Genomic DNA, 17,247 nt, shown 5'->3' on the forward strand with positions numbered 1-17,247 from the left:
TTCCACCAAAGTGGGGTTGACGATACATTACAAATATGGAGGCCCAACTGATGTGGTGGACAAGGGTGCACTCCCATCGAGTCAGGAGTTCATCAGCTATGCATATTTCTCCTCCAACTCTGCGGCTGCGAGTGGTTTCTATGCGAGTTGTTGGCACTTTCGATGGGAGAGGTTGTGTGTTTTCCACGCATAGTTTTCACGGGTTCCACACAAGCGCACGCCTTTGCTACCTGACTGAGTAACGCTAACTGGGCTGCTGCCTGCTGTGTAGAGGTGCAGGTGAAGTTTTGTGCAGCATTGCCACGAGCCTGGATAAGTTGGCATTTCGCTGTTCAGTGCTTCTGGGTTGAATTATGTGCTATGCCTGGTAGCATACCTGCCAAGTCTCCCGGATTTCGACCTTTTCTTCCGTTTGTACGGTTGTGATGAAAATCTCCCAGAAATCGAAATTTCTGTGCGTGATCTGGCCACATTGACAAAAAACAGCTCAATCTGCTCCAGGCTTTTCGAACCTATCCCATTTTATTATAAATGAGTTTAAGACGCGTTCATCTAAACATACAGCATAATCTCAGTGATGCGAAACCGTGGCAGATACGAATTATTGAAATTCCCCAGCCAAATTCCTCTATGTTCATAGGGCCTCAATTCGAATATTCCGAACACATTTCCTAATCACGGTGGATGATACGAACTTTAGTACGGAAACCTTTGAACAAAGGCAGATAGCAATGTACTCGAAGCTTCGGAAATATGCGTACGACCAGCGCACGCACTGTCACTCTTGACACAACCATGTGTGGCGACGGCATTGCTGACAGAACCCCAAAAGTGTGTGCTCAATCAGTCATAGCAATGCTGCTTTCTGCAAACTCTGAGGACAAAACTGTGGTAGATGCTATCGTAGATGGCATAAAACGACTTAGCTTTGAAGGGGCGTGGGCAGCCAAGTACACCGGGATTGTGAAATAAACTACCGTTTGCCGCAACCGCCGCGCACTAAACCACAGTCGCAGTGCCGCGATAGCAATCTACGAGCTCCGAGGGCACGTAGCGGTAGGTTAAAGGGACTAAATACGTAAAAAATTTTGAAAGATTACAATTTCGCTGCGAGGGAGAAGCAATGAATGCATCAGCAACAACTTGGAATGTGACGCTGAGAACGGCAAGCAGATCGAAACGTGCAGTGCCCTGCTCACACACAAATGACACACGAAAACGATACTCACCGGACAAGGGCAAACTACCAACCTTTGCTTCTTGACATGTAACGTGCTGTTTAAACAAAAACGACGCACAATACGTAATCACAGGTACAGATGAAAACGAACTAACAAGTGTCCCAGTTGTTATGACTCGCAGTGCATGAAAAGTGCGCTGTTTTCGCTAAAGGGGCCTGTGCACATACCGAAGTGACCTTTTTGGGCCCGGCACCTAACGCAATTGCTTCAGTGAAAGCCGCATGATTCTCCTCATCGATTCTCCACACGATTCAGGCACACGATTGTCCTCATCAAAAAATAAGCGCGCGTGCACAAACATATACTCCCTCCCCCCCCCCCCCCCTTTTATGGGGCGAAGTACACGCTAGAGATAAGCGCCTGTCGGTGCATCGTGAGGAGGTGGGCGTCGAGCCTGGGTGGCTTTATTTTCTTCTTGAGTGTTCATATATATTGACACGTATACATACATATTTGGTAAAGGATGACGGTGGTGGCGACAGCAAAAAAAAAAAAACAACCTAGACTGTCGATATAATTGCTATCGCAATAAAAAGGGCCCAGACGTGTTTTGGCGTTCCTGTCGAAAGAATCTAGTAGTGAGCAAAGCTATGACCTACTCTTTTGCGGCAGCCAACTGCGCCATCCTGTCCGTTCACGTGTGTCCCAAGAGGACACACACGAGTTGTTTTGGTCGAAATAGATTCTGCTAATTGTGTTGATCCTTTGAGACTCTCAACTTAATGAAAAACCCTACCCTTGAGTGTTCGGCCACTCCTAGTCACTATAAGACCGCAACGCTGATGTAGGCGCTTGCGATTGTAACCTCCCTCCTACACCCTTTTGTTTTTTCGCGATATTTTAAGGGGCGAAGCTCCTTAACGCGTGGGTCTGTACATCCTCCGATTTATGTAGTTGTAGTAGTAGTAGTTTGGTAGCCACCTCTAGTTTAGCTCGTGCAGTGTTCACTAGATGGCGGTACCTGTAGTTGATGAAAAGATGCGAGATAATACAAAACTAGATAGCGGTACTTGGAGTTGATGATGAAAGATGCGAGATGTTATACTAGGAATGATGCCACATATGGCACGTGTCATTGGTGGCAGGCAATCGTTCAGTTTAGTGCGGCGACAGACGATAGGGGGAGCTTTGTAATAAAATTTATTCACTGTTGGTGCGTACTCGGAGTCACTGGATGGACAAGGCTGCAGAGCGGCGAGTGCGCAAAGCGGCAGCGCGCGCGCTCAGACAGAATCTTTATGTGCGAGCCCGCGAGGCAGAAGCACGCCGTGAAGCTGCGCGATGCCACCACCAAGATTCTGCCGTACAAGAGCGGGAGGCCCAAGCGGCATGGCATATGCACACAGCGTTTCTCACGTCTTTAAATGATTATCGACTGGGCAAATTACATGGAAGATTCACGATTTACCCATGATTCTCTCCGGAGCTTTGCCCACTCATCATCATTCACCTCGTGGATATTCTGCGAATGTCCTTGGGATTTTAGTGTCCCCCCGTTGCGGAAATCTCCCGGATTCAGAATCCTTGAACTTGGCAGGCATGTAGTAGGTAAAATGACTGCATACTCTAGAACATTGGCATTACTTAACCTGAATGTGGCTTGTGAGTCTGCCTGCGCCAGAAGTGATGGGCATCGATGAGACGCTTTCAGCAAAATCACCGGTCTCACTCACTGGCACTTTACTGTAGTCTGTTTTACTCTACCTTCGAGAAAAGAGTGGGTATTGCAGCTAACTCAGCACAGCCACCACAAAGAGTGAACTCTTTCGTTACCATGCCTATTCAAATCGATTACCGGTGATCGACGTTTTGGATCGTCAATTTTAGCATGTTAAATTTGTTTCTCGTGCACCCAGCACATTTTCGTAGTTAGTCCAGCCACTTAACTTTCAGAATCAGTTAATTTGCCGACATAGTGGTTCTCAACACACCTTTGTGCAAACCAGTGTGCGTGTTTTGTTCAAAAAGTGCACTAGGCTGGCAAACTTGACAAAATTGTGTGCCCCTTGTGATTATACTGCAGTAACATCGAAGTTCTGTAAAGAAAGGTGGAACACACTTGCAAATGACTGAGGCAACAGCAGGGTGCAGAACGAGAATGAACGAGGTTTTTAATGCATGCGTTCTATTTATAGCATTGCGTCAGTACACTGCACGTGTGTGAGCCGTATTGGCTTTAGGTGAATAGCACTTGCTCGATACATCCTTCCACTGGTAGAAAAGATTGACACAAATGACTTTACACAATCTTCTGAAAGTTTGCATCGTATGCAAGGTGCTGAGGTGGCTTGACAAAGCGTTTTGACCTTCTCGGAGCTGTGTGCTGGAATGCCTGTGAATTGGTCCCGGCGAGGTAGCATGAAAAGCTGTTGTGCTGGATCTGAAGAACCGCTGGCAGGTGCTTCATCACTGCCATCAGACGAGTCAGTAGTTCCTCTGCATGCAGTCACATCTGGTCGAAAGGGCCTAGAGGTCTGCTATATTCATCGTCTCCTGGCTCGGCACTGTAGTTCTCCTGTTCGAAGTAGGTGACATCGATTTCGTCTGAGTATGCCGTCTTACATTGTGCAAACGGGGTGGTGCCCCGGTTGCACAATGTAAGAGCTCAGGGCAGCTGTGTTAATCACCCTGTCTTTTCACGACCGCACATTGTCCTGTATTCTAACTATGGTCCTATGTGTTAAAGGTGAGGCCTGTCGTCCTTTATTTTATTGTGGGTACATTCTCATCTCCGTTTTGGCAACTTCGATAAAATCAGGAATGTTGCTTCTGAGGCTTCTTCATTGCACTAACTCAGTCGGTAACCGTCTATCTTTCAAGGGCAATGAGCGATATGCCAACAGACCTAACCAGAAGTTTCCCTTCAAGACGGCGCACTTTTTTAGGATACGATTGACTATTTGGACTCCTTTCTTGGCCAGTCCATTGGACTGGGGGTAATGAGGGCTTGATGTGACATGTACAAAATCATACTGCTTCGCAAAGAGCGCGAGCTCGTGGCTTGCGAATTGTGGCCAGGCACACTTCAACCTTGGGGGGCGAAGATAGCACTGAGAGCCTCCACGTGGTCCTTGCCGTCGTGTCATGCAGTTGCTCAACCTTTGGGAAATTGGAAAGCGCATTAAACACATCGATATAAGATTGTCCTGCGTACTGAAATAGGTCTACACCCACCCAATATTATGCGCACGCTGTAGTTTCGTGCAAAAGAAGAGGCTCTTGTAGTTGCTTGTAGGCATATTTCTTGCAAGTTGGGCGGCTCTGAATAAGCCGAGTTATTTCACTGTTAAGTCCTGGCCAAAAAATTTGGCTTCTGGCTCTTTCTTTACACTGGCACAGTCCGAGATGTCTGGTGTGAATCCTATCGAGGATTTCACGCCGCATGCTTCGCGGTACTACAACTTTGCTGCCCTTCAATAGAAGTCCTTTCACGACTGTCAACTCCGTAGAAAATGGTTTTAACTCGCCTTGTAGTTCTTCGCCTGCGGCTACCTTGCCCATAACCACCTATGCGTAGTCTATGCGTTGGCTGATTTCTGACACGTTTTCTCCGTGACCAGTGTGCCCATGAGTTGTACCGCATGAACGTTGACGTCTTCTGTTGCCCCAGCGTTGTCATTTCCAGTCCTCAGGGATGCTCGCAACAGCATATCAGCTGAGACAAGCTCCTTTCCGGGGACGAACTGCAAAGAATAATCGTATTTCATAATTAGCAGAAAAAAATCTCTGAAAGTGCGGTGGCATATCTGAAACTTATTTGAATGCTTTTCAAGTTAGTTGCTTGTGATCAGTTTCAATGACGAATTTTTGGCTGTACACAAATTGATAGAATTTTTCACAGCCCAAAACGATACCTAGTGCCCCTTTCTCAATTTGTGCATAGCGTAGTTCAGCCTTTGTCAGTACACACGAAGCGTAGGCAAGTGGTCCCCAGCTGACATTGCAGAAGCGTAGCACCTACACCACTTTTCCAAGCATCGCATGTCATCTTATTGGCCTTTTGGGGGTCAAAGATAGCGAGCACTGGTACTGAAGTTAAGATGTGAATGATCGCTTTCCATTCATTTGCATCATTTTCAGTTCACTCAAAAACATTCGTAGACTTGATAAGATCCTGCAGTAGCATAGTTTTTTCAGACAGGTGGGGCACGTACTTGACAAAGTAGTTTAGTACCCGAGCATGCACTGGACATCAGACTTCGATTCTGGCCGTGGTACATCTATTAAACTTTAAGTAAGTTTGAGGATAGGTGATATGCCTCTCCGACTGATTACATCACCTAAGAACTGTATTTCTATCAACCCAAATATACATTTTTGTGCATTGAGCGTCATGCCAGCTTTTTCGGCCGCCTTTAAGACTGCCGTCAATCTATCATCGTGCTAACTCTTGGTTTTGTCCCAAACCAGGGTGTCATCGATGTAAATGTAAACACCTCGCAAGCTGTCAAAAATCTGGCTCAATTTCCGCTGAAAAACCTCCAGCGAAGATGAAATGCCCGAAAGACAGCCAGGGATATCGGTACCTGCCAAACAGGGTTGCAAAAGTACATATCTTTGATGTTCGTTCGTCTAGTGAAATTTGGTAGAACCCGGAGTTCACATCCAGTCTGCTAAAATAGGCAGCACCAGCGACTTCTGCACCGATACCTTCCCATTTAGGAAGCTGATAACGCTGCCTCTTGATATGTTCATTGATGTGCCTTGGATTGATGCATACTCTTAAACTGCGGTCTTTCTTTTGCTCCAAAACTAAAGGACTCACCCAGTTGGTTGAGGCGATACCTTTTGTGACAATCCCTGCACTCTCCATTCTTTCCAGCTCCTCACGAAGCGGCTCACGTAATTTGAGCGGCACCCGGCGTGGAGGCTGGACGACGGGCACGTTTCAGCACCGTGCTGTAAGGCTGCTTTAGGCATCTGACACCCTGAAAGATGTGCTGAAAGTCTTTTAGTACCTCATGCTTGTGTGAAGTGTCAGCTATGCCGACACTGCGTCGAAAAAGACCCAAGCTTTCACTAGCGTCCAAGCCAAGTAGGGCCTGACCACACTTGACAACGAAGAATGTGATCTCCTTAGTTGTGCCTCCTACGGTGATGCTTTGTGACGTTCTCCCAAAATTCTTGATCATTCCTCCATTGTATGCTTGAAGCACTGAATTTGAGGGCTTCAAATAAGATCCCGTTGCTATCTTTTGGTAAACAGCAAAGGGTAGGATTGTTAGCTTGGGAGCCAGTGTCAACCTTAAACAGTACGATTTAATTGGCAACATGTGCGGCCACTTTCCAATCCTTCTCTTTCCTGCTTTCATGACCAAGTTCGAGGATTTCGAAGGTATTGTCAGCAAACTGAGAACCTTGTTCGGTTACTTCCCTGACTTCGTCTTTGCCAATATGCGTCGGGCAGCAGACTGCGAAGTGGTGAAGCTTATTGCAAAAGTTGGATCGTGTGCCATAAGCAAAACATTGGCATGGTTTGTGCTGGCGGTTACACTGTTAGCGTCAAAGCCACGGTTACACTGATCGTGGCTTTGACGCTGCTGTTCTGTTTTAAATCTCGTTTCTGTCCACTTTGAGATAGCGTTTATCGTATCGTTGCCTGCGCCCCAGACCACTTTCTTTTGGGCCAAAACCTCTGCAGCCTTGCACATATCTTCTGCTTTCTGCAGGGTTAAGTGTTTTCTGAGGCATTTTTTCGTGTACTTTCACATAGTTAGTGCCGAACACTTTCTGTTTTCTCACCATTGACTCTTTTGAATCTCCAAAGTTGCACTGCTTCGCCTGCTTCTTAAGGTCCCAAAGGAATTTTTCGAACTGCTCTCCCTCAGCTTGATTTCTTAAGCGAAACAGGTATCGTTCATGCATGTCATTTCCTACCTCAGAGCAGTAGGTTTCAAATTTTCTCACAACAATGCCGTAGTCTTCCCAGCTTTCTTGGCTCTGAACTGGAAGGTGTTGAACGCGTCAAGGGTGTCGTCTCTGGCAGCACTCAGCAGGAGAGTGGCTTTAGACGATTCGGTCCTGGAATGTTCTTTCAACGTAGCCGCCTAGAGGAACAGGTCAAATGTTTGCTTAAAGCGCTTGCAGTTCGAGGACAGGTTGCCAGTTAGCTGCATAGGTTCAGGGGGTCTTAGCTCCATCGCTGCCCCTTTGCGGGTGGCCCGGGCACCACTTTTGACACCATGTAATGCGCTTGTAAATAACTGAGGTAACAGCAGGGTGCAGAAGAAGAATGAACGAGGTTTTTAATGCATGCATCGTATCTATAGCATTGCTTCAGTACACTGCGCATATGCAACCCGTATTAGCTGTAGGTGAATAGCACGTGCTCGATACAAAAGGAACCTTAGCAATCCAAATATCGAATTAAAGTGTCAGCTTTGCAATTTGATAGTGTTTAGCACTAATAATTGCCACAAATTTATGCCAGCTATACAACAGAAAGCTGTTGCTAGGAGTCAAAGAAAATTTATTGTACATACTAAAATATTCCCGATGATCAGCGGCATGTCTAAAGTGTCGAGGTGGCCTTCTTAGCCAGTTTTCACCAGCTTTGATTTTGCTTGTATCGTTATATCAGACACAGGGTCGCATAAAGTGTCACTAGTTGCTCTTATGGCGTAGTCGTCACACACGCATGGGTGCACACCAGCACTGCAAAACACATGCGCTTCTCGAAACTGTATTGCAACCCCACCTGAATTGAGTGAGGATGAGCTTGGAGTTCGAGGATGACAGCACCTCAAGTTTTATGGTGACAATGTTTTGCGTCATCCTGATACATCTACAGCCGTTCATGGGTTCATTTTGTTTACAGCCTCAAGTTTTCTCTCCCGCCACAACTACGTAGCTGCTGACCTTTCTGCACAATCTTACAGCTACTCTGGTTACATGCGAGGTCCACACTTCGCTGGGGCACGGTGTGCTGACGCCGACTGCAGAGGTTCTCCTAATGACAAGAATGCCACCGGAGCACACCTTGGTTCAGACTACAAAGCAGCGTGACATGTTTTACAGCTGCGCACGATAATGTTCTTTTTTTTTTTTCGATGTGCAAAATGCTAAGAATCATGCTTGGATGCATATACTATAGGAATGTCAACTTAAGTGGAGTGAGGTGGTTCTTGGTAAGAGGTGACGCTAGACAAAATAGCAAAGTTCATTAGCCATCTGATTTATAGAGAGATTATTCACATCAACAGCATCCATTTATATTTGAACATATCTTGGGAGGCTCTTCTCCCAAGAAAACAAAAATTTACTGAGAGATAATAGATGTGCATGAGCTCACTTGTGTCTCACAAAAAAAACCAGGCAATGCTTCACCGCATGGCTCGAGCAATGAAGAGGCACCTGGGTTCTGATTTTCTTTGTCTATGTAAATAGAAGCATTTTTGTAGTGGCGGCGTGTGTCGCCGGTGAATGAACGATTAGACAACTTGAGTGCCCATCGGAACAAAAGCCCCTTTATTCCAACTTGCGCATGCTTATATACATAAACAACACTGGCACCACCTGCGGCAGTGATCGCGGAACCGAAACCAAATAGACAAACATACAACACATTCTCTTCCTTAAAAACAGCTATATGGATTAGGTTAGTAAGTTAGCACATATGCAAAAACACCATACAAAAATACAAACTGTACAATAAACGTAACTATTTTAGTACTACAAAATCACATAATTTACAAAAGGCATTCACCACACTAGATACATCTGTTTCATTCGCTTTAGCACAACTTCTCTTGCTACACCTTGTAGCCATAACGCTCTGGTGGTAGTCTCTTTCTTGGTGGTTGCACCCCTGCGTTGCTGTGCGACAGTACACTGCTCCTGGAGACTTGGCTGATTGCGTGGCAGCAGGCGACCTTGTACGCCTGCGCAGCATACTCAGGAGGCGTGGGTGCCTGCGCAGCATATGCTGGAGACGGTGCCTGCGCAGCCGAAGGAGCAGCAGCTAAAGTCCTCGTAGTTATCTCTGGGGTGGGGCCCCCCGCATGTAGGCAGAGATGCTCTTCCCCTAGCTGTACTGTTTCCTCCCCACGTAAAAGGGCAGTAGAGGCTCGTGGCACCTTTGAGAACTTGGATGCATTCCGTGTTTTGCCGTCAGCCAGGCGAAAAGAAGATGCTCCCTTCCTGCTCATCACTTCTCTTGGGCGGCTGAATTCCAGGTTGCCTTTAAATCTAGTAGTGGGTTTCTTCACTCTGACAAAGTCACCAACGTCAACTCTGGTTTCTTTTGCAGCCCTCTGAGCGTCCGTGTAGCATTTGCGGCTCTGTTGCTTTTGCTTTACCCGCTCACGTAAACGTCAGAGTTCCGAGTTAGGGTCATCAAAGAAGGTTACCGACGGATGCCCGACCACATCCAACCAAGATCTTGGCAGCCGCCTATGTAGCAGAAGAGCTGGAGCCCTTGCCATTATAGCATGCGGTGTGCATCGGTAAACACCCAGGTACTCTGTTACCGCCTGGCGCGAGGGTCGCTCGCTGCTCAAGAACCGCCGCTGGCACGAAGCTTTTTAATACTCTGTTAAAGCGCTGCACTTGGCCGTTTGCTTGTGGATAGATACTGACGAATGTTTGACCTGGATGCCGCGATCTTGAAGAAATGCCTCCAACTCTCGAGATGCAAACTGTGGACCGTTATCGCAAATAACCTCTTCTGCGTAGCCTTCGCGCGCGAACATAGAGACTAAGAAGTGTATTACTGTGCTGGTTGTCGTCTCGCTACAGAAATGCACTTCGGGCCATTTGGAATAATAATCTACAAGCGTGATTGCATATGTGCAATCGTAGGGCGCCCTCTCGAATGGGCCTACAATATCCATGCCTAGTTTGAGCCACGGCTGCTCTAGAAAGGAGACCGGTTGCAAGGGTGTAGCTCGCACCTTGACGCTCTTGTCTTTTTCCTGGCATATGCTACACATCTGTATAGCTAGCTCGACTTGGCAGTCCATGCCCGGCCACCAATACTTTCCTCGCAGCGGCGCTTTTGTTCGCACCACTCCGGGATGTGACTCATGTGCTGCAGCGATTACCTGCTGCGTGAGTGACCTGGGAACCACAAGATGTTTGCCACGAAAGATCAGATTGTCTACCACAGAAAGTTTGTCGTGTACTTTGAAGAATGTCTGAAGCTCGGCCGATAACGATTGGTGTGCAGGCCACGACTATTGCACATAGATTTTGCTTTGTTGCAGTGCGCTATCTTGCAATTGGGACTACTCAAACTGTTCTCTGGGGATGTAGGAAGGAATTTCGAGAACTGATACAACCTCGTCAAATAGCGTTTGTTCTTCCTGGGAAGACGATGCGGGCAGGCGTGAGAGTGCTTTCGCCACTTAGTTTTGCAACCCCTTGCGGTACTTGACGATATAGTTGTACCGTAGTAGGCGCTCTGTCCATCGCACTACCCGCCAGGGGCGCCTTCCTTTTCCTTGGGTTGAAAGCAATGCCACCAAGGCTTGATGATCAGTGAGCAACGTGAAGTGGCGTCCTGACAAGTACACGTGCCACCGCTCGCACGCCCAAACACAAGCCAACGCTTCCCGTTCTCCTACTGAATATTTCCTCTCAGCTGGCAAAAGAACTCGAGACGTGAAAGCGACAGTGTGCAGTTTATGTTCGTCCACCTGCTGTAGGACCGCTCCAACTCCCCACTCTGATGCGTCCGTCGACACTAAGACTGGAAGAGATTCATCAAACATTCTCAGTATAGAGCTAGATGCCAGCGCATCTTTGGTCTTTCTGAAACTAGCGTCTATCTCGTCATACCAAACGAATCGCTGCCTCTTTCTTAGCAGGACACGCATATGGTTCAACCATGTCAGCGAAATTGGGAATAAACCTAGAATAATATTCGACCAATTCCAGAAATAATCGAAGGCTGGCTGGATCCGTAGGTGCTGGAGTGTCTCGAATGGAAGCAACCTTTTCCTTCAACGGCACAATACCGTTTGTGGTGATCCTGTGGCCCAAGAATGCAAGCTCCGGCGTATCGATGACGCATTTCGTGTTCAATTTGAGTCCTGCCTCTTTTATGCACCTCAGCACTGCGGTAAGATTCGCCATGTGCTCCTCTCTACCCTTCCCAAACACAATGATGTCATCTATATAAATCAGGACGCCGCTGCAGCCCTGCAGAATTTTCGACATCATACTCTGAAAAGCAGACGGTGCCGACGCGAGCCCAAAACACATGTGCTTACAATGAAAGAAGCCGTTGTGTGTTAGAGCCGTTAAATCGCGGCTCTCGGGCTGAAGCATGACCTGATGGTAAGCTGATGCAAGGTCAATCTTGGAAAGGTGGGTTGCCCCCACTAGACTATGCAATAGCTCTTCTGTATGAGGGAGGGGAAAGGTATCTGCTACGACGGCTTTGTTTACCTGTTGAAGATCTACACAAAGGCGGATACCTCCATCTTTCTTTTCAACCACAACAATGGGGGACACCCACTCGGATGCCTCTATTCGCTCTATCACGTCCATTTTTTCCAAGCGGCGCAGTTCTTTTGAGACTCGTGGCCGCAGTGAGAGCGGAAGGCGCCTGAGTTTTGAAGCAACTGGCTGAACTGTCGACCGTGTTTTGACGCGATGAACAAAACTTTTTGCGATGCCAAGTCCGGGACCGAAAATAGTACCAAACTCTTCGAATAATTCTGATGGAAGGTGGACGGACTCCTCCGCCTCTGTCTTGACCGCGGTGTGCTTCGTTCGAGCGCTAGTAAATACCGCTGTAGTTTCAAGGCACTGTAGTGACGACCCATCAATCTGCAGACTGAGCGCCCTAATAGCATCAATACCCAAAAGCGAGGTGCCTTGTTCAATGACATAAAAAAGAAGCATTGTTTTGCAGTTATTGTACGTGACATCAGCAAAGAAGCGACCGCACACTGGAATGGGTTTCTTCGAATAGTTCAGTGGTTTAATTCGAGCAGCTGCAAGCTGCTGACCTTCGAAACGCTGCCTAAATAGGTCATGCGTCAAAATCGATACTGATGACCCTGAATCCACGAGGACAGTTAATTTCGTTTCACCAACTGCTACTGATATGTAGGTTGCGGGCCGAGTGGATGTTGTCCCGGCAAGAATGCTCAATACTTCTTCTGCTATCGAACTTTCGTCGTCTAGTTGACAAACAGGAGCAGCGTTTTTGTTGTAGACCGAGCGAAAATGACCCATAATACCGCAACCATGACACCGCTTGTTTTTGGTGGGGCAGCGGAATAAAGCTGCGTTATGCCGAGGTGAACCGCAGCGGTAACATTGGCCCTGTTGGCTGTGCGACCGCTTCGAGGGGTCGCCGGAAGAAGATGCAGGTGGAGGGGTGTTTCCGCGAGCATTTATGCTTTGGACATCTGCAGTAGCAAATTCTTTGCAATCATTGGTTGCCTGCTCAAATTGCGTTGCTATTAGTACAGCTCGAGCGAACGAAAGAGAAGACCCTTCAAGCAGCAACCGCTCGCGCAAGTTCCGAGACAATACGCCTGCAATGAACTGGTCACGCAAGGAATCTTCCTGGGAAGGAAAAGAGCACGTAGCAGAAAGCTCACACAACGTGGTAATGTACTCATTGATTGCTTCCCCGACTTGCTGCACGCGCTTACCGAACCAGTGTCGTTCGACCACAACATTGGTTGTTCTCGTGAAGTGCGCATGCAGCGCTGCGACAGCAGTATCGTACGACGCCGCTTCATGCTGTGTCTGAGAAGTGTCCTTGACAGCTCCTGAATCCGTATTAGTAGTGTGGCTCACCGGACTTTGTGTTGGCTGAAAATTGAGGCGGTATTGTGCGAAATATGCGCTGGCCTTCTACGCCGAGGCTGTGGATTAGGAGAGCTTTGCGACGATACGGCGCACAGTCCGAAACACCTAATACGAGCAGAAAATTCTCGAAGATGCAGATCCATTGCGGCCAAGCAACAGCTGGGCGGCCAGGCATAGGTAGGAATGGGGCGGTGGTGCCAGTACGGAAACACTCATGGCGCGGGAAACAGTTGGCGAAAATGATGAAAATCACACCCCCTCCTAAACGAGCACCCTCGTCGTCAATGTAGTGGCGGCGTGTGCCGTCGATGAATGAACGACTAGACAACTTGAGGGCCCATCGGAACAAAAGCCCCTTTATTCCAACTTGCGCATGCGTATATACATAAACAACACTGGTGCCACCTGCGGCAGTGATTGCGGAACCGAAACCGAATAGACAAATATACAACAATATTGTAATGCGTTTATTTTTTAATACTTTTCCTGGGTACTTTTTCTTGAAAATATATACAATGAACTTTCTTTGTTTCGAATCTTTTTGCATATATATATTTTGCACTGCTTACCTGCAGGCAACCAAAAATTACACTGTTTTCACATTTTTATTCATTCCGAAAAATATTTATGTTGCTCTATAAGTTATATTTTTCAGAAAGAGCATATCACTGCACGAAATTTGGGGGGCTGAAATGCGTGCTAAAGTACTTCTAGAACTGGCAAAAACTATCTTCCCGACACATATGAAAAATAAACATTTTTGCACAGTAAGGAAAAAGTTGAAAAACTCGGATGAGAGTAATGCACTTGCTCTGCCTTTGCAGTAGTATCTGCGAGAGTTTTGCTACTAGCGGTGTTCATCTTGGATATACAAGGACGACGCTGTACATACTCAAGTGAACAGTGTGAAAAATGACAGTACATATAGAAGAAGATTTGCATATACGTAACATCATTTCTATGTAACTATATGTTTTTGAGGGATGCCGTAGTTACATAAATTGCTATTTTTATATTTTGGCTATAGATGACGTTAAAAAGGCCGTACAACTTACGCTTCATGCAAAAACAGCTGAAATGACGGTAAACCTAATAGCTGAAAACTTCAAAGTGACAGAGAATCGGGGAAACACAAACATTATAGTACTAATACATAAGAAAGGCAATACGAAAGACATTTACTCACCCATTATGGGGGGGTTAATGCTTATTGCTATGGCAGGCCAGACTCCAAGGAAACACAATGGGATATTTCTGGGGGTGCTACAGAAACATGGCATCTTTTTATACACGTAATCATCTTACACAAAAAGACAGCTGAGAGTTCTGTCCAGAGGGTCAGTTCACAGGGTAGATTCACAGAGTGCTCACCAGGCTCAGTGACCATGATGTGCCGGTGTATATGCAAGCAGGCCCCGGCTTCCAAATTTTTCAGTCTCGTGTGTTCTTCCCCCCAAAAATAAATTCCTGCTTATGGCACTGCCATGATGTATTCTCCCCAGAGTGGCTTCTTATACTGTACAGTCAACCACAAAAGTTTACGGATCACGCAAGCACATGGCTAAAAGCCTCTTCGCGAGACTTCCGCTACGTCAGCGGCGGTCAACAGCACCGCAGCACCCTGACAGCATCCCTCCCCTAATTGATGGCATGTCTCTTTTCTGACGGGGTACAAATATTTTCCACCTTTCGCTTTTTAATGCGACATGCTTTTGGCATCTGTGTCTACAAGCTTCTGCCTGGAAAGCAGTCTATGAGCATAACTGTTATCAGTTGCAACCTCAATGGGGGATTACATTTCCACAATTTATATTGGGGCTCCACGCACTTCTCCCAGTGGTGCTATTTCTGTTGAAAGTATTCTGATAAGGCCTCTTTCGGAATGGAGTTTAGTTCAGCTGTCGTTGCAGCCATAATGTCCTCTCTTGTATGAAATCACTCTTCTTTCAATGTCCTCTTCAGCTTAGGAAACAGCCAGAAGCCGCATGGGGCCATATCTGGAGAGTAAGGAGCCTGTTGAACTACAAGAGTCTGACTTTTTGCCAAAGAAGTTTGAACCATGTGTGAAGAATGGGCAGGAGCATTTTTGTGATGGGTGCACTAGTTTCCTGTTAATCATAACTCAGATCTCTTGCACCTCACAGCAACACGTAGGCAACGGATGATATTCCTGTAGCACTCTTGTGTGATGGTTTGACCCTGTGGTGCATACTCGTGGTTCACCCTACCGCGGAAGCCAAAGACAGCACTCAGCATCACTTTGGCGTTGCTGCGCGCTTGGCGGGCCTTCTTTGGTCTTGGTGACGTCGAATGCTTCCACTGTGATGACTGGGATTTGATTTCCGGGTCAGTCTTCAGTGATAATGGTGTTCATGAAGCTGGGGTCACTGCTTGTCAAATCCAGAATGTCCTGTGAGACTTCAACACAAGTTGCTTTTGCTCCACCATGAGCAGTTTCGGCACAAATTTTTTAGCAACTCTCTTCATGGGAAAATCGTCAATCATAAGGAAATGTGCAGAGAAAGTGTTGATGCCCACCTCTTCCGCAATTTTCCGGATAGTCACACAACGATCACGTATCACCACAGCGTTCACTTTAGCAATGACCTGGTCATTTCGCCGTGTTGATGGCCAACCGGAGCGGGGCTCGCTCTCCACCAATTTGTGGCCATCTTTAAACCAGTTGTACCACTCGTTCATCTGTGAGCGGCTCATAGCATCGTCATTGGAAGCGGTCTTGATCTTCCAAATGGTTTCCACTTGGCTGTCGCCCAGTTTCTGGCAAAATTTGATGCAGTAGCTTTGCTCCAGTCACTTCGTCATTGTCTTAGCAATGAAAATCGACGAGAGTGCTGCACGCTACCTCACTCAAACGCTGCGTCCCAGCGACTGACGCTATTGGCAGGCGGGAAAAAATTTATGCATGCGCACAAAGGTAAGGAAGGCTCGGAGAAAATAGATGATCATCTAGGATTTGGTGATTGGTAGCATATTTGAGCGGTAGATCGCGACTCCCGTTGCTGGGTGTTCTGAAGCATATGGCGCGAAGACAAGATCTCTTGGATCTCGTATGGGCATTCACCATTTTGAGGGCAGGGTGCATTCGCTGGGAAGCCATGCAGTCCCACTCGACGATAATGACAGGCTTGATAAAGGTGACCTGCCTCTCCACAGTGGTAGCAGAAAGGCCGCTGGTCTGCAGTGCACCACACATCGCTTTCACTTGCTTTTGGTATGGCCGGTGGCACACCGCGCAGAAATTTTGAGGGCGCAACGGCAGCTTGAGCAAAGTTTGTGCATCTAAGGTTCTGTCGAACTACTTGCGTGTACGACAACTGAGGTTGAGGTTCCGGTTGTGCTCTGCGCTGCACCTGGGGCTGTGGTTCAAGAATAGCTTGCCACACTTCTTCACACACAACATTTGCGACTGAGGGTATCATTGGGGGACCTTGGGTGAGTTGCGTTTTCTGTAGCTCCTCCCTTACGACGGCCCTCGCCACTTGTTGCAGAATGTCAGTGTTGCTGGTGAGGGTCGCTGACACTGTGCTAGCTGCACAGACATTGTCATTCCTGTTGTACTGCCGTGCACGCTGCTGCAGTGTCCTCTCCATTTCTCTTGCCTCAGATCTTAATTCTGCCACGGTCTGCGTGGATTACGAACCACGCCAGCAAAAATCTCCTTCACCTCGCGCATCAAGTGCTGCAACTCATTCTTCTTGGCCATGCTTGGGTCAGCTCAGCAGAAGAGTCACGACATGTCTTCAATGTACACAGACACGCCCTCATTGTTCCTTTGGTCTCTTCCTTGAATAGTGGCCTCCGTCTTCTCTCTGCGGTCTGTGTTCGGGTAGGTAATGAGTAGCTTTCTTCAGAAGTCGTCCCATGTCAACAGTGAAGCTTTGTCATTTTCAAAGCACATACATGCAGAATCTCACAGCACCGCGTAGACATAATGAAGTTTCTTGGCTACATCTGAATCGTTCATTCAAACTGGCGACACGCTGAAAGTCAGCAAGCCAGTCTCAGCATCTTGGTGAGTGTCGCCGTGGAATATCTCTGGTGTCCAGGGTGAATCCACGACAATATGGGAAGCGGCCATCGTGGTGGTGTTTGCAGCCTCTGCTGCTTTTGATGAATCGAAGAAATGGCCAAACTTGGGCTGCTCACCTCATAGACAGCGACTCGTATGTTGGTGAACAGGCGTCAACTTTACTAGCTCCAACCGTGGGGGGGGTCC

The 17,247-nt window shown here is 47.3% G+C and overlaps 1 protein-coding gene across 2 annotated transcripts in view; it reads left to right on the plus strand.

Annotated features, from left to right (window-relative positions):
* The window catches only part of LOC142783830 (uncharacterized), a 456,044-nt gene that overhangs the window by 187,404 nt on the left and 251,393 nt on the right, over positions 1 to 17,247 (plus strand). The window lies entirely within an intron of this gene.

Source organism: Rhipicephalus microplus, unplaced genomic scaffold, assembly GCF_043290135.1.
Source record: "Rhipicephalus microplus isolate Deutch F79 unplaced genomic scaffold, USDA_Rmic scaffold_12, whole genome shotgun sequence".
NCBI lineage: Eukaryota > Metazoa > Arthropoda > Arachnida > Ixodida > Ixodidae > Rhipicephalus > Rhipicephalus microplus.